Here is a 15,695-nt window from a genome sequence, read left to right on the forward strand (position 1 = left end):
TAGCCGCTGCGCTTAATCTGGCGCACCACCTGACGGACGGATTGCATGTGACGTTTCGCGGCGTATTTCATTTCACCTGCAAGTCGGGTGTACGACGATATCTGTACAATAGGACCTTCAGCATTGTCTGCAGGAATATTGGCTTTTGTTGAACGAAGAACAGGTCGAGATGCAGGAGATGAGATCACGGTGGTCGCGGGTGAGACGGCAAAGGAGACCGCGGCTCCGCCAATAAAGACAAGGTGGCGGCGATGTGAAGTGGATCAAACGAAAACGATTTGGGTAGCTTTATCCAAGGGATCGCGTTCGCGCAATTCTCGTGCATCAACGTAACCCGGCGTCGCGCAAGAAAACGCTCCTTAGTCACTCGGTCGCTTTTACTTCGCTCGGATATGAATCAACGGTCTCTCGACGTTAGCGATGCTATTCGCGCTTTGAACGAGACGAAATAATCGCGCCTCGATAGAGAAATTTAAGAATGAGCACGAACGCACTGAATTATAAAGCGTTATTACATTTTCGAATTTATTATACATATATGTAGGTATATGTACCTATGTACATAATATCATGCACTGAAACCGTAATATTTTTTTCATAGGCAAATGCTTATTTAATTTTGTACCTTAGACATTTCAATTGAAATAAGATCGTTCGATTTACATTAGATTCTTGATATATCAAAGAACGAGGTAGAAAAGAACTCTTGAGGAATTTTACATCAGAGCACCTTGTACAGATCTTATTACAAGTATTGGAAAGAGACCGTTGATCAAGTAGCTATCTCATAAAATATTTTCTTTTAATCTTGTGATGAGAGAGAAAGAGAGAGAGAGAGAGAGAGAAGGGGGGAGAGAAGGGGGAGGACGTTCTGTTAATTCCGGTAAGCACGGTTCTTTATTGCCCACGGCGCACTCGTGAATCTCATTATGGGAATACAGAAATTTTCTCGGAGATATCGGATTATATACTTAGCTTTACCGCGCTTGCTGGCGGAAAAGGCGAAACGTAAAAGATTAATGCTTTGAAGAAACGTAATATTAAATTATACAAACAATAATAACGCGGAAATAAATAAAAATCAAGTATCGCGACAACTGGTATCGTAATGCCTGGCATACGGTGGAATAAAGTCCCGGTAGGAAGTCACTTTCGGTCTCTCGTCACGACATAATTTATCACATAGTTTTACGTCACGTTACACGGCACTTGAGTTCCGCCGTACTTTTTTATTCATCGGCCTTGCGTCGCTGCATTATTTATCAGAGGGTATTGCTTTACAATCCGTATTACCGTTATCGCGATTCCCCTATCCCCCGTGACCGGTCGCGAGGAAAATCGCCGGTAAGGTGATGACCACGGCGAAAATTCGAGGGATGGACGACGGCGAATCGTCGGGCGATGCGCCCGGTTCCTCCGTCTGCTCAATATTCAATGAGGCAAGCTGAAAGCGCCGTCGCTCACTCGACAGAAAGGACGATATGTCTGCACCAGCGGCGCCTGCAGCGGTAACGCCGATGTCGAACCGGATTGATCCCCGGACGACGGATGCACTTGGGCGGGATACCGCCGAAGTGCCGACAGCGTTATCGAATGATCAATCTAAAGTAGTCGAGCCCTTCACCGGGGTGGTGACAGCCGAAACGGTGGCTGAATCTACCATCGCGTAACCGAATGCCGTCGCGCACACCTCTCCCGCCTACAAAAGCAGACGCGATGCAATCCAGAAACGACGCCGGAGACGTCCGCAATGGGATCGGGCCCGTCTCGATATCGCCGCGCGCGAGACATTGCGACATCGTTGATAGTATGCAAACTACTATTCGCGAAGAGGATATTGCTCGAAAAATACGCGCCGATAGTCGATACGACGCGATTGGGAAATGCTGTACGAAATATTTACAAACCACAGCCCACAGATTTTGATGAAACTCGATATCTCTGCGGAGGGAATGTAAATAAATCTGACGTATTTTCCCCCCCTTTTCCCCTCTCTTTTTTTCATTTTTACTCAATATATACATACCGCCGGGAATAGAAAAAGAATATCCGCGTCACAAAGACATAACAAAAGCGCAAAAATAATTTTACTGTTACTCCTTGCGAAATTTTTTAAGCCTCTAGATAGTCGGCGAAGATAGAAGATCGAGAGAAGATACGTTTGATGAAAATCACCGCGCGAGAAATAGATTCGTCGGCCGATTCGATCAATACGTGATTATAACCGCCAACGCACTATCAATCATTTACGATTAAACGTTGAATGGGAAATCAGAATGGCGGTGACGCCGCGGGAACGGTATCGAAGATTGAACATACTTTGAAATTTTATTATGCGATTCGGGAAATACATTCGAAATTGATGTTGACAGCGAGCGTAGACAGTGGTCAATGCTCGAACGCGGGAGCGAACACTCGAACAGCATTACGGCAATCAATCAGACCACTATTAGCTTGCGGCAATCAATCGTTACGTTTGATAGCACCACTTTACCGACTATGCAGAAGTTAAAACTAAGTTTCTGCTGTCCGCAATTCATTCAATGGCAGTTTAAATGTCAATGACGTGGCATGAGTTAATTGCGAAGTAAAAAAACAGGCGAAACGGTCCGTCGCCGTTAAACGGATGTTAGAGTTTTCTCGCGCTTTTTTTTTCTTTTTTATTATATTATTATTAAAAAAAATTTTTTTTTACTTAAACGCAAAATACACGTAAAACCTACGGTCGCATAAATATTTTATTATATTTGCATTTTCTCGCAGAGCGGAATTTATTTTTCAGTTTTACGCATGCAATCTTTCTGAAATTTATGTTGTCATACCGCAAATTACATTTTTTTACGGTCATATTATCTCATGTGCCGTTTTCACAGAGAGATAAATACGAAGATAGGGAATTATTTGTCGGCGGTTACGTGGCCGGCTGTCCACGCTGTTTTGATACTCCCGAACACGATACCATTGGAAATGGCAAATTATTCTCGATCGGTAGACTAGAAAGACAGTGCCAATTTATCATCGTCTCCGCTTACATTAGTGCAACAGTGAGTGTAACATGTTTATCGAGTATCCAGATTTCATCGATGAAACGTTGGACCGATATCGAGCTTAGAGATTAATGATTTGGTCGTAATACGTTGTTCAACGTAACGCGATCAGCTTACAAAATCATTGGGAGTTCACCTACATTATTTACACGACAACCTGTACGCTACTTCGATCGGAAAGCTACTTTGCATATCAACTTGTATTGAAAGTTACATTAAAAAATATATTAAATTGTTAATCGTGCTGTCATGCTCATCAAAAATTTTTTAATCGACAATTTTTAATTTAATAATAATATAATTATATGTTTTGTACAAAAAAGAAAAAAAAAATTAGACGACTTACCAGTCTGCATGAATTCAGCGGAGTTGTGGAATTCTGCCGGTGACTGTAACAAAAAAAAATATTAATTTAGACATGTATATTAATTAATAAAATTAATAAAAAAAAAATAAAAATTTTTAAAATAAAGATTTAAAAGAAATTAATTTATGCTTACTTATAAGTTGCTCCGCCGATGCAGGATGCCCGTCCCGGGCCTGCTCCTCCTCTCAGTTTGTGTGTCGAGTCATCCTTCCGCGCACTGGACACTCGCGAACGCGCCCGATTAATTACTGTCGCAAGAATTTAATTTTTTGTTAAACACTTTCGCGCGGTAGTCCACGACACTCCCGTTTTTTAAATTTGTATATAAAAAAATAACGCCCGATTACTTAGCGAAACTTCCGAAGCGACCGACGAACTGACTGCAGTTCGTATTCGTTTTAATTTCGGCGTGCGACACTTTTATCCTTTTCTTTCTTTTCACTGGTGTACAGCAGCGGAGTTGTTGATAAGGTATTCTGTAACAAATAAATAAAAAAAATTATATTGTAAAGCGCTTTTGATTTTATAATAAATTGATCGAGAGCTTTTTCCTTGAGCCTGACTACATTTATTGACACTTTATTTTCGGCCAAGAGACGCGAATTTCACGTACGCATAGACGAGGTTATACTTACTTTATAGCAAAAAGACGTAGTTAACTTTAATCTAACCGACAAAAGTTGACTAAACTCGACAAAAGTAAAGAATCTCGTGTATAAGAAGCTTATCGAGATGCATTTCTGCATCTTTCCTCGCCAGAGAAAAATAATAAAAAAAAAAAAAGCCCGACATAGAAAAATTGCTAACAACAATCCGTAGACGAGTGTGACTTGGGTGCTATTTATTCTTGCAGGTAATTCAGCGGTTAAATAAAATATGGGCGGTGGTGCGCGGAGTAACTTTCGTAAGCGCAATAATCCCTACAGAAGCTGCGGCATTAAAGTGACTTCGCGAAGTCGAACTACGCGTTGCAAGAATGTCGCTGCAATCTCTGTCGCGTATATCCGTGTAATCCGTCGCAGTGCGGAGTACGAAACTCACGGGCGCGTACTTAAATTATGGCAGCCGGCTATCAACATGCCTTCGCAACAAAATATGTGAACGTTACAGCGGTGATAAAGGACGAGGCAGTGGCCAAATCCGACCGCGCCATTAGTTTCCTTCTCGGAAAGCAGCAACGGACATACATATATACCACTGCTCAGTGAAATCAAAATCCTCTGAAAGAACTCTTAGGGTAAATCTCCATATTTTAGAAGTTTATCACGCTTATTTTCAAGCTTCCGCACTCGTACGGTAAAATTTATCTATTCTGTTCAACCGCAGTTCTCTTTATCAGAATAGCGCGTGATTTGTCAGACGGCGCGGACTCCCGATCGAAAGGATACTTAGTCGTTCCGTAATTGTGCATTTATTTTCCGCAGTCTTACGGGGAAATACGTGTATGGTGATTGAGGAAATCGATGCATCTCGATTTATCTGTATGTCGATAAGATTCATTCGCATGGACCACAGATTGCCAAGCCGCGGCGCCTACGTCAACAGGACGTTTATATAAACAGCGTTCTCGCGTTTACGTATCGTGATTCTAATTTCGAACAATGCGCCTCTAAACTATACTTCGTTTAACATTCTGTTTGTAACGCGGTAGTTTGCGGTTGCACCACGGTCTTGTTTCTGGCTACGGTGACAAATGGAGACGTGACAAAATTACATGTGAGCACTACCAATTATTAAATTACGGAATATTATTATTTTTCCTAAAACCTTTATAATTTTTAATTAAAAAAGAAAAAGTAGAATCTCATATATTTTCGATCAAAAACTGACGTTTTGAATGTCCTAGTAACATTAAAAAAAAAAATTATATCTGACGTTAAATTGCTTTCATAAGTAAAGTGTCAGATTAAACCGTCTCTTATTCGTCTTTGCAAAGATGTACTTATTACTACAATATCGAATTTATAATGTTATACCGCGACATTGACAGATAAAAAATTACATATCAATATTTAATCTCTAATTTTTATTTCCGTATCAATAATGCTACTGCAGGAAGATGATATCACGAAGCAATCCAGTCGTTCCTTACAGAGTAAGTTATCCGACTTAAATAACATCTTATTACGAGAAGAAACTTGGGAGGACATGCGAGCTGACAGCACATTTCAATCCAGGTAATTTCTTATAAAATCCGAAGTCTATCTCGATATATTTCAATCATATCTTGTTGTCAGATGCAGGCTACCGCCGATATTAGAGAATGGCTGACAAAGGAACGCCGACTTTCATCGGACGGGCAGTATGCTACTTTCCACAACGATGGGAGAGATACGCGAAGATAGGGGGAACGCGCCTCAATAATCTATACGCTTCGTGTACGAGAAAGGCCCGTCGTATATCATTTCAGATAACCGTACTGAACATGTGTAACGACCGAAACCGGCGGCCGGCAGTAAGTGGGTGTAAATAATGCAGTCAGCCGTCCGGCCGTCCGCAACGTGACGCGTTTGTCACTGGGGAAAGCCTTGCCTTTTTCAACGTGCCTGTATTCCACGTCGACGCCACATCTGCGGTTTACATTTATATTGCATGATTTTATCTTTTATTATAAATAAAAAAGCTGCATATACATATATATATATATATTTGCGATGATCCCTTACAGAAATCCCCAGCCACCCTCCTCGTATGGATTTCTTGACCTAAGCCTTCGTTGTAAAAATGTTAACCGAGATCGCGATTCGGCATGAATCTTTAATCTTTCAAAAAATGATACAGTTTTTCGCAACAAATCTTCAACTTGCAGGTATTTCAAAGTTTTTACTTTTCATCTTTGTAATTCATAAATCATTAATTACTAGAAAAAATGACATTTAGAATTAATTAAAAAATTGGTAATAAAAATAATTTTTAAAATAAATACAGTTTCCATTACAAATGTACTTTTTCACGTATGAAAGATTTCAATATATTAATTCGATATTAACACAGATGAAACAGAGAAAGGGAGGAATATGTAACCTGAGCAACCGATGAAATCTAATATAACACGAGAGGAACCGGGCGACCTACGCTAAGCTTCATCGGTTTTGAGTATCGTGTAACAGCGTTGGAGCGTCCCATAATGACTCGCAATTATTAACATTCAGCTCGAATTTTGAGACGTCTTCAGCCCTCATTTGCTAGTTAATGAATTTAATCTACCTTCGAGTAAAATGTCCAGAGACGGTAGTCTCTAAGGAACCCGTTGGAAACGAAGAAAATATCGCGAAGTAGGAGCGGGAAATGAAAAGATAAATACATAATTATTTAATGCGTTCTGTGCTTCTCGCTGTGAATTTTGCATAATAAATAGTTGATTGCTTCCTCCCGAGCACTTGCAAATGTAACGGATAATAGTAATCCAATAGAAGCGATCTAATATCGATAGAAGATAAAACTGTCGAGTGATTGTAGTTACAGCAAATTTAATAAGAGTGTGATAGATAATTGTCGAGTAAATTTAGTAAAATAGAGAGAAAAAAAGTAGCAAGATAAGTTTACGTACGATATGAAAACGGCCGAAATGGAAAGAAGATAGAGCGTAGAAAAGTTTTTCCGCGAATTGAATTTATTAACTGAACAAGTACGGGACATGAATACTAATCTACCGTCCGGTTGTATTTTGCATCGTAAGTTGGACATGACACAGTATGCCAGAAATGAAGCTAGAAACTAGATACACGGTGAGACTGCTTCTGTTATCACACCATTACAACGTGCTTGTATTCAAAATTAGTTGCGATTTTTACACAAAACAATTTAATTTCCTAGAGTATATTTATATAAATATATTTAATTAATACGAATAGAAATTTTTCTTTTTTTATCTTCCTTATAAAATTATCAAGATCCACGTTAAAGGAATGAAACGTCATAATTTATAAAATAAAAAATATCCTACTTAAAATTTCAAAAGCATCGCTGATGACACATTTTATAACAGGAAAATTGCGTCACGACAATTTTTTTTTTTTCACCCGAATTCATGTAAAATTTTTTGAAGTAGGTTATTACATTATGAATTATTTAATCAGTGAAGATAGCGAGTTGTAGAGCGAATCCCTTGGTCATTCATACAAACTTAGCAGCTGAACGACCTGTCAGAGATCTCGAGATGTCATGAAGAAAACTCCGCGAATGGCTGGCATAGTCTGATGTTCCACTTAGATGAGATATTCACCTGGGGTTAGAAATGGTATTGCCGGGGCTCTGTATAAAAATCGATCTTAACATTTTCCACTACTTTTCCCCATGTAAAACTACAAATAGCGGATCGACTTTAATATTAAAAGAAAAAAAAAAACTATCAATAATTTAAACAAAAAAGAAATTAAAGGGGAAAAAAAAGAGTTTTTAAATAAATTTTTTGCTAACTTTTTCCCTGAAAATTATCTAAGCTAAAGAACAAGCTTTTGGTCCAAAGTATAACATTTGCGTACGTTTTTATGCCCGGCACTCTCTTTAACTTTTACGAGTATTAGCGGAACAGAGGAAAATCTTCCATTATGCAGATCAAATATAGAATGTAATGATTCCGAGGATCATCCCACTGGAGCGCTGCTGATGGCAAATAACCAAGCCGTACATCATTACAGAGGCGCCTTGGATATGTAGCAGGCGAGCTATCTAAATTATTAGCACAAGTACTGGCAAATATTGACCTATACTCACTACCAGTTTAGCATCTCTTCGACATGCGGCTTGATCGTTACCTGCGGGATATGTCTCCAGCGGAGATAGTGCGGTTTCGCTTACACCGGGAGACCGCGACACCGGCGAAATCGATAACATCCGTTGAACGGGTTTCTCTACATAGGTTCTTCGGTATTTGCGCATTTAATTGCCGCCGTGAACTTCGCCCGGTTATCGCCTTTAACACGAAATTAACCGTCCTTTATTAACATTCAAGTTTTACACGCTATAATGCCCGTCAGTCGTACGAAACTCTACTCTAAAAAACGATATTACATTTGATATTTTCGCTTCGTTATATCGTTTAATGTAAAATGCGTCGTTTTAGTTTTATATTGTATTTACCTATATTTAAAAATTATATTTTTATTAGGATTAAAAAAAAAATCACGCATTTGTAATTTATTCGCTATTTAATAAGACTCTAATTATTAATCTCGAAATTCCGCAGTGACCGGCTAGCGATAATGTTAATGAAAAAATTTTATTAGTGCAACTCAAAAGCGAAAGCTTAACGTTGAATGAATGTTAATAACATAATTTTCATTATACGCATAATCTGTGCGGAAAAGTTAAAAAGCACTCAAAATCTCATTCAAAGCGATTTGGATCTCCTAATTTGAGGAGAAATTAATCTAAATTTAAATCTCTCGGGTGTTTTAATCTCGCCTGAAATGCTCACCGAGGCGCAGATTCTCACTTAAACTATGCGCAGAATATATCATTTTTTTTCTCTCCAATCACGATATATTACTTTGTGGTAAAATATAAAAATTGTCCGCTCGTTCCTTTTTTTTTTTTTTTTTCTCGCCGTCTGATATTTCGTGCGAAGCAGCTGCCACGATCGATTTCAAGCCAATTTTCTAATACGGTCATAAATCAATTTTAACACGATAGGATTTCAATAACACTCACGCAATCGTCGTATCGATACTCGACTTTTATTTTCGATATTAGGTTAATAGAATCTTCAAACGATTTTATTGTAATCCTATTTATACATTTAACATGTTGCGTACTATAAGTCCTACATATTAATAATATATCTGAATTCTTTTTTGTGCGTTAATCGTAGCAAAGATACGAATAGAGTTCATTTTAGTCAAAATTTTTTTTAAACGTTCGACATAATTTACAGGCACATTGTTTCATATTTGTAATTCTCTTTAATTAATTCATACTTTTAATTTAATTAATTTACACGGGTCACTGGTGCAAACCTGCATATGCATCGCTACGTTTCGTAATAAATTCTCATCGGGAGAGCTTCACTAACGAGAAGGTATCCCCTAGTAGGCTATATTCCAATCTCGAAGTTACGGAACGTGTTCTTTCGTGCTAAAATATGAATGCCGCGGCACTGGAGCTTTTACAACACAGATTTCGAAAACTTTGGTTCGTTAATTTCGTTCAAGCAGTTTCGCGTCGCCACCGCTAAAATGAGAGTGGAATATTTTAAGTGGGCAACTTCCTAATAGTTTGAATCGCACGCGCTGTATTTGCGACGTGGCTGCTAAATAATCTGGCGTTGTACTGAACTTCGCCGCGGTAATAACGCTCACTTTTGCGTTTAATTAATAATGATTTTTATCGCGATTAACACTTTGCTGCTCGCAACGCTTCGATTACGCACCGATAAATATTTGCTTATTGATATCATCATTAAACGTACTGCACAGCGATACAGAGAGACCTATACTAATTACATAATTAAAATAGTATGGCCAGTTATCGAGCAGTGTTTACCGTTTGTGAACTGCCCGGTCAATATTGTGAAACGTTACCTATCGCATTTGCGTCATGAATGAGAAGAGTGTAGTAATATGTAATTATTGATTTTATCGCGGTCGTCGATGATCGCTTGTATATATTCATATTTATTAACGTTTTTATCATAATTAATATCTCGAATTAATTTTTTTTTCCTTTTTATTCTTTAGAATTAATTTTCGTAATTCAAAGAGATAATGAAGTTCGTTAAAATTTCTTTTCCACCTCTCAAATCGATTGCCATATATATATCCACGTATAATGAGATAAATTTTAAATCGATTTCATCGAGCGCAACAAACGGTTATTGCAATTTAGGTAAAAGACTGTTTTTTAACTTATGATTTGATTCTCTTTTGTGACACAACAATGCGAAATAAATAAGCCCATGCGAGGATAATGCAAGCGGGAAGAATGGACGAGGTAGTTTTTACGTTTTATTACACAACAAGATTCACGCGCGAAACCTGTGGCGTATAACGAGATCTAGATTACAGCCACCGTTGCTACGAGATATAAAAGTAATCAACTTCAACTTTCAGTAAATTAATTCCCAAGCGCCTGCTTAAGAAATTAATCGACAACCAAATAAAATTACTATAAAGTATAAGTGGGCAATTTAATTTTAACAAAATAATATATTAAACGATCATGCTGCATGATTTTTTTTACTACTAACTGTATTGCAGTAAACTTGCAATAATCCATATTAATTACTGCGACATTTTTAATCAAATGGACTTTACAGAAACGCGTCCGCTTAGCGACGAGTGCCGCAACGTACATCCGTTAGTTACAGATTCGTGATATATTAAAATTAATATTCGACATAATATTAAACATGTAAATTCTTTTACAGCACGTTAAACTGCGTAGGGGTGAGATACGTAAAGGTCGCGGGAGGGTGGCGTACGTGGCCTCGCGCGACGTGACGTACCGCACTTCTCAGCTGACTGAGCCAACACGCAATCGTACATAATACATAAAATATAAAATAATATATTATCACAAAGAAAGATTAAAAATAATATATTATCGTAATAATAAATTATTATCGCGACAGTCTTATATAAAATTATATTCGTGTTAAATTCAGACAAGAGACGTGATAGAAAATAATCACCTACAGTGATAGTAATCGCTTACTAGAGAAACTAGACCGCACTTGTAAAGATTGCGTTGTAAATCACATTGAAATGCAAGCAGGCTACAGATATTTGAAGTTATGGCCATTCCCGATGAGAAAACGGGATAATAGTGCGATACAATCCTAAACGATTGGGCTATATTTCAAGGTTTATCCTCATTTGGAAGGGTTCTCTGCCCGCTAGTTATCGGACAGCGCACGATATGCATGCGTCATGATTGTGAGCATCATTAAAAAGTTGCGAATTGAAGGCACAAGATATTTAACAGGGCGTTTAATTAATGGCCGGTCGATGTGTGCAATAAGAGCGATACGATATCTATATACCTTCGAGTATCGGCAACGGGTATTTTTTAACAGTGCTCCCTCACGATGTTATTTTTCGAAATTGAAGAAAACTCTTGAACTTCGTTATTATTGCAGCTCAAGTAGGTCAAGGCGATTTTGGCGATACGAGCTATCAAAGTATTACGTTGATGCATTTCGGGAAATGCCCAATCGCCTTTTTATAGCCGCGGTTTAAAAAATGCAGCGCGCAATTTAGTAAAATAAATACCTTCCCGTCAAATTCGATAGATTCTCATGAATATCATTATTCGAATGTATGTAAGTACGTGTACGTGTGCACGGGGCAGTAATATTAAATAAAAAAAAATTTTATATACTTTATTTATGTAGCACAGTTTATGTATCGATATAAATAATTGAAAATGAATGGGTTCTAAACCGTGAACGCAAAATTCACTTTTTAATAAATGGTGTAAGGATGCAAAATTACTAGCTAACGGACAGACAGAGCCGGGTCGAACGAGCTTTAACCGCCAGACTCGTTAGCTGGGTGCTGAGGTTGAAATAAATAAGTGCAATTTATTAAGACACTGCGAACGAGGGTTTCGCACGCTCCGACTACGGTTAAATCCCACACATTTCTACCCTATAAGGTCTAAGAACCCCCGGCCGATAATTTTTTTCGTCACAAATGCTTTGAACAATTTATCTTATTATGTCGAGTTATATCCATCATTCAATTTTCTGGTAAATCGAGTTATATTTAAACAAAAACGTGAAAAAGAATTAAAATAAAAAGACCTATTCCGCAATGATTGATTATACTTGTGCTTTTAATTTTAAAACTAGAAGAAACCATGCGCGCGCTATTTTTAAAAAAATCCCAATTACAAATTACAAAAAAAAAAAATTTATGCAACTTACCAATCTGCATGAGGTCCAGCGGAGTTATAAAAATCTGCCGGTGGCTGTAACATAAAATAAAACGTATTAATGTAGACATGTATTTAAATTAATGTAAAGGTAAAGCTATATTTTTATAAAGAATTTATAAAAAAGAATTAATTCTCACCTAAAAGTTGCTCCGCCGATGCACGATACCCTTCCTGGTCCTCCTCCTTTTCTCAGGATGTCTGCGGAATGTCGGGTCGGTCCTTCCTTCAATGCTAGAGTATTATCTGAAACAGAAAAATTACGATTAATATTCTGTTCTGTTCAATGTTTTAATGAGCTATTAATTTCTTAAGTCGGAATCGAAAATTTATTGAAAAAGGCGGTAGCGCGTTCTAAAGCGCGGTAGAAATAAAACGCGGGATAGTGAATATTCGCGGGATAATGAAATTATAATTAATATTTTGTTCTATTCGATAATTATTGAGCTATTGATTTCTCGAGTCGAAATTCAAAATTTAACGAAAAAGGTGGTTGCGTGTTTTGAATAACGGTAAAGATAAAAAGCGGGATAGTGAATACCCCCCGGTGGGGGTAACACAAGGGGGTAAAGAATATCCCGCGCGATAGTAGGGAAAACACGGATGGGGGGAAGTTCCCGCGGTCATTCTACCGACGACTTTTGACCGAGCAACAAGGTGACGTGGACCTTGCTTGAAGTGACAGTTAGATTCTTGTGTCGGGATTCAAGGTTAATAGGAAGTGTCGTTGACTATCCCGCGAGTGTCTACCGCGGTAGGAATATTTTATATCGCGGCCCGTTTTATATCGATGCTTCGTGCAAGTTTTGTGTCGTTCGTTACACCGACCGAAGGATTAAAGTGACAGTTAGACCGCGCTTACGTCTCAGAGTCGTGTTTAAAGATTTAACGGAAGTGTCGTGAATATCCCGCGAGTGATCTAGTGCGCGGAGAACGTTATTTTATCATAAAACAAGGATGATTTTTCGTGATCGGAATATTGTTTCGCGCTTTCGGGATATAGTGATTCGCGTTTCAATTTATTTTTTAATTGATTGTCGTACAGCCGGAGTATGCGTTATCTCTCGCGGAGTGTCGATTTTCTGTTTGGTAAGACGTGCTAATAGTGTACAGTGACCGGCAATGATGACTTGACTCACTGTGGCGACGGCGGCTAACGCGCGTGAGCTAGGGTGGAGTGCGTTAGGCCTTACCGCGGATCGTGTGCGTGGAACCTTGAGAAGCGAGAGAACGAGGAAAAGTTGGAGGAAGGCATCTTCATGTTCTGTTCGGTTCGCGACCGTGCGTGTGAGAGAGAACGCATGAGTGATCGCTAAGAAATCATTATAGGCGCCTCTAATGATTTCTTAGCAATCACTCGTGCGTTCTCTCTCACATGTACGGTCGCGAACAGAACAGAGCATGAAGATGCCTTCCTTCAACTTTTCCCTCGTTTTCTCGTTTCTTTCGGTACTTCAGGACTCACGTACGCGATCCGCGGTAAGGCCTGACGCACTCCACTCTAGCTTACGCGCGTTAGTCGCCGTTGCCGCAGTGAGTCATGCTATTATTATCTGTCACTACTATTACATGCAATTCGGGAAACGGCATCTTCTACTTGAGAAATTCGCGTTACGCCGGATTGTGCGATGCAAATTTTAGTATTTTTTAATTTCTATTTAAACAATTTTTTCTTGTTTTATGATAAGTTACGCTCTAAGTGACAATGTAATAAAGTGCGCGGTGAATATTATGTGAGTGAGTGTGAGTGTGAGTGTGAGTGTACAGTTTTGCGTTTTTGTATATTATACGGGGTGCCGTGTTTAAGTTATTACAAAACAAGGTCGCTTTTCTCGTGATCGGAATATTGTTTCGCGCTTTCGGGATATAGTAATTCGCGTTTTTAATTTATTTTTTAATGGATCGTCGTACAGCCCGGAGTATTCGTCGGTCCCTCGCGGAGTGTCGTTTTCTGTTTCGTTAGACGTGACTGATAGTGCGTGCGCTACTGCACGCAATTCGGGAAATTGGCATCTGCTGCTTGAGAGATTCGCGTTACGCCGGATTGTGCGATGCGTATTTTAGTAGTTTTAAATTCCTATTCGAACAATTTTTCCTTGTTTTGTAATAATTTAAACTAGGTATGAGTGATAGTGTAATAAAGTGCGCGATGAATATGAGTCATAGTGTTATGAAGTGCGCGGTGAATATTAGTCATAGTGTAATAAAGTGCGCGGTAAATATTATGTGAGTGAGTGTGAGTGTACAGTTTCGCGTTTTCGTTTATAATACGGGGTGTCGTGTTTTAATAATAATTTAAACTATGAGTGATAATTTAAATTATGAGTGATAGCGTTAGTGAATAATGATAGTATTTCGCGAGTTTCCAGTGCGCAAAAAGATGACTCGACACGTCCCATCTCAGAAAAGGAGCGTCATGCATCGGCGGAGCAACTCTTAGGTGAGCATAAATTTATTTTATAAAATCTTTATTAAATATCCCTTTTACTTTTTTTTTTTATTAATTTGATTAACCAATATTCATGTCTACAATAATATGTTTTATTTTATGTTACAGCCACCGCCTGAAATCTACAACTCCGCTGATGCTCATGCAGATTGGCAAGTTGCATACTTTTTTCTACAAATTCTTTATTTAGTTAAATAATCTTTATTTAATTAAATAAGACAATTGTCTTATTACCTTTAATTAAAATACAGGCGCGCGCCTGTATACATGTATTACATATATTTATTTGTGCTAATATTATATTGCTTTCAGATAAATCAGATGTGTAGAATGCATCAAAAATTTTTAACCACACCGGTTGTACTTACAGAAAATATTAAAAGTATATACAACCGACAGTCCGCAGTCTGTCTAAGTGGGACGGGAATTTTTTGCTGCATTCTACATTAAAAATTTACATTTCATTATTTATCGTATCTTAAATTGCGCGCAATGTTTTACTTCATTTTTATTTTAATTTCAAATTAAATTTATTAATTTATGTGTTATATATAAAATGGAATAGCTCGAATTCCTGGGTACCAACCGATACTTTATTCCAATTCTGATTATGAGTCATTTCGCTAAATTGGGCGGGTCGCCAGAATAACGTAAATTTCGCTTTGTAAATTCGAACAGACTACGTAAACTATCGTTGCGTTATTAATCGCCATATGGACATAAGTACTCCAGAATAGCACGAAGGAAGTTCACGTTATCTAGACCGAGACTAGCTCAAGTTCGCGAACGTAATTCATGCCAATTAGAGTTGGCTTATCCGTTCCGATGTCTCTTCCTGAAATAGCGTGATCGCGTGGACTGTCTCCAAAGAAGAATCAAATCCGAATTGCACTTGATTTAAATTCACTTTTCACGGTGAACAAATTGCTTCGACATTACGCTCGGAAGTAACTTTTCG

At 38.2% G+C, this 15,695-nt stretch overlaps 1 long non-coding RNA gene across 1 annotated transcript in view; it reads right to left on the minus strand.

Moving 5' to 3' along the window:
* Positions 1–2,806: 2,806 nt before the first annotated feature.
* Positions 2,807–15,695, minus strand: part of LOC139111799 (uncharacterized) — a 70,258-nt gene continuing 57,369 nt past the window's right edge. Inside the window, exons 4-6 of the long non-coding RNA XR_011547277.1 lie at positions 12,429–12,534; positions 12,281–12,324; positions 2,807–3,890 (exon numbers count right to left, since the gene is read on the minus strand). This is a non-coding gene — a long non-coding RNA (uncharacterized lncRNA). The remainder of the gene's footprint in view (positions 3,891–12,280; positions 12,325–12,428; positions 12,535–15,695) is intronic.

This window comes from Cardiocondyla obscurior, linkage group LG25 (genome assembly GCF_019399895.1).
Source record: "Cardiocondyla obscurior isolate alpha-2009 linkage group LG25, Cobs3.1, whole genome shotgun sequence".
In the NCBI taxonomy this organism is placed as follows: domain Eukaryota; kingdom Metazoa; phylum Arthropoda; class Insecta; order Hymenoptera; family Formicidae; genus Cardiocondyla; species Cardiocondyla obscurior.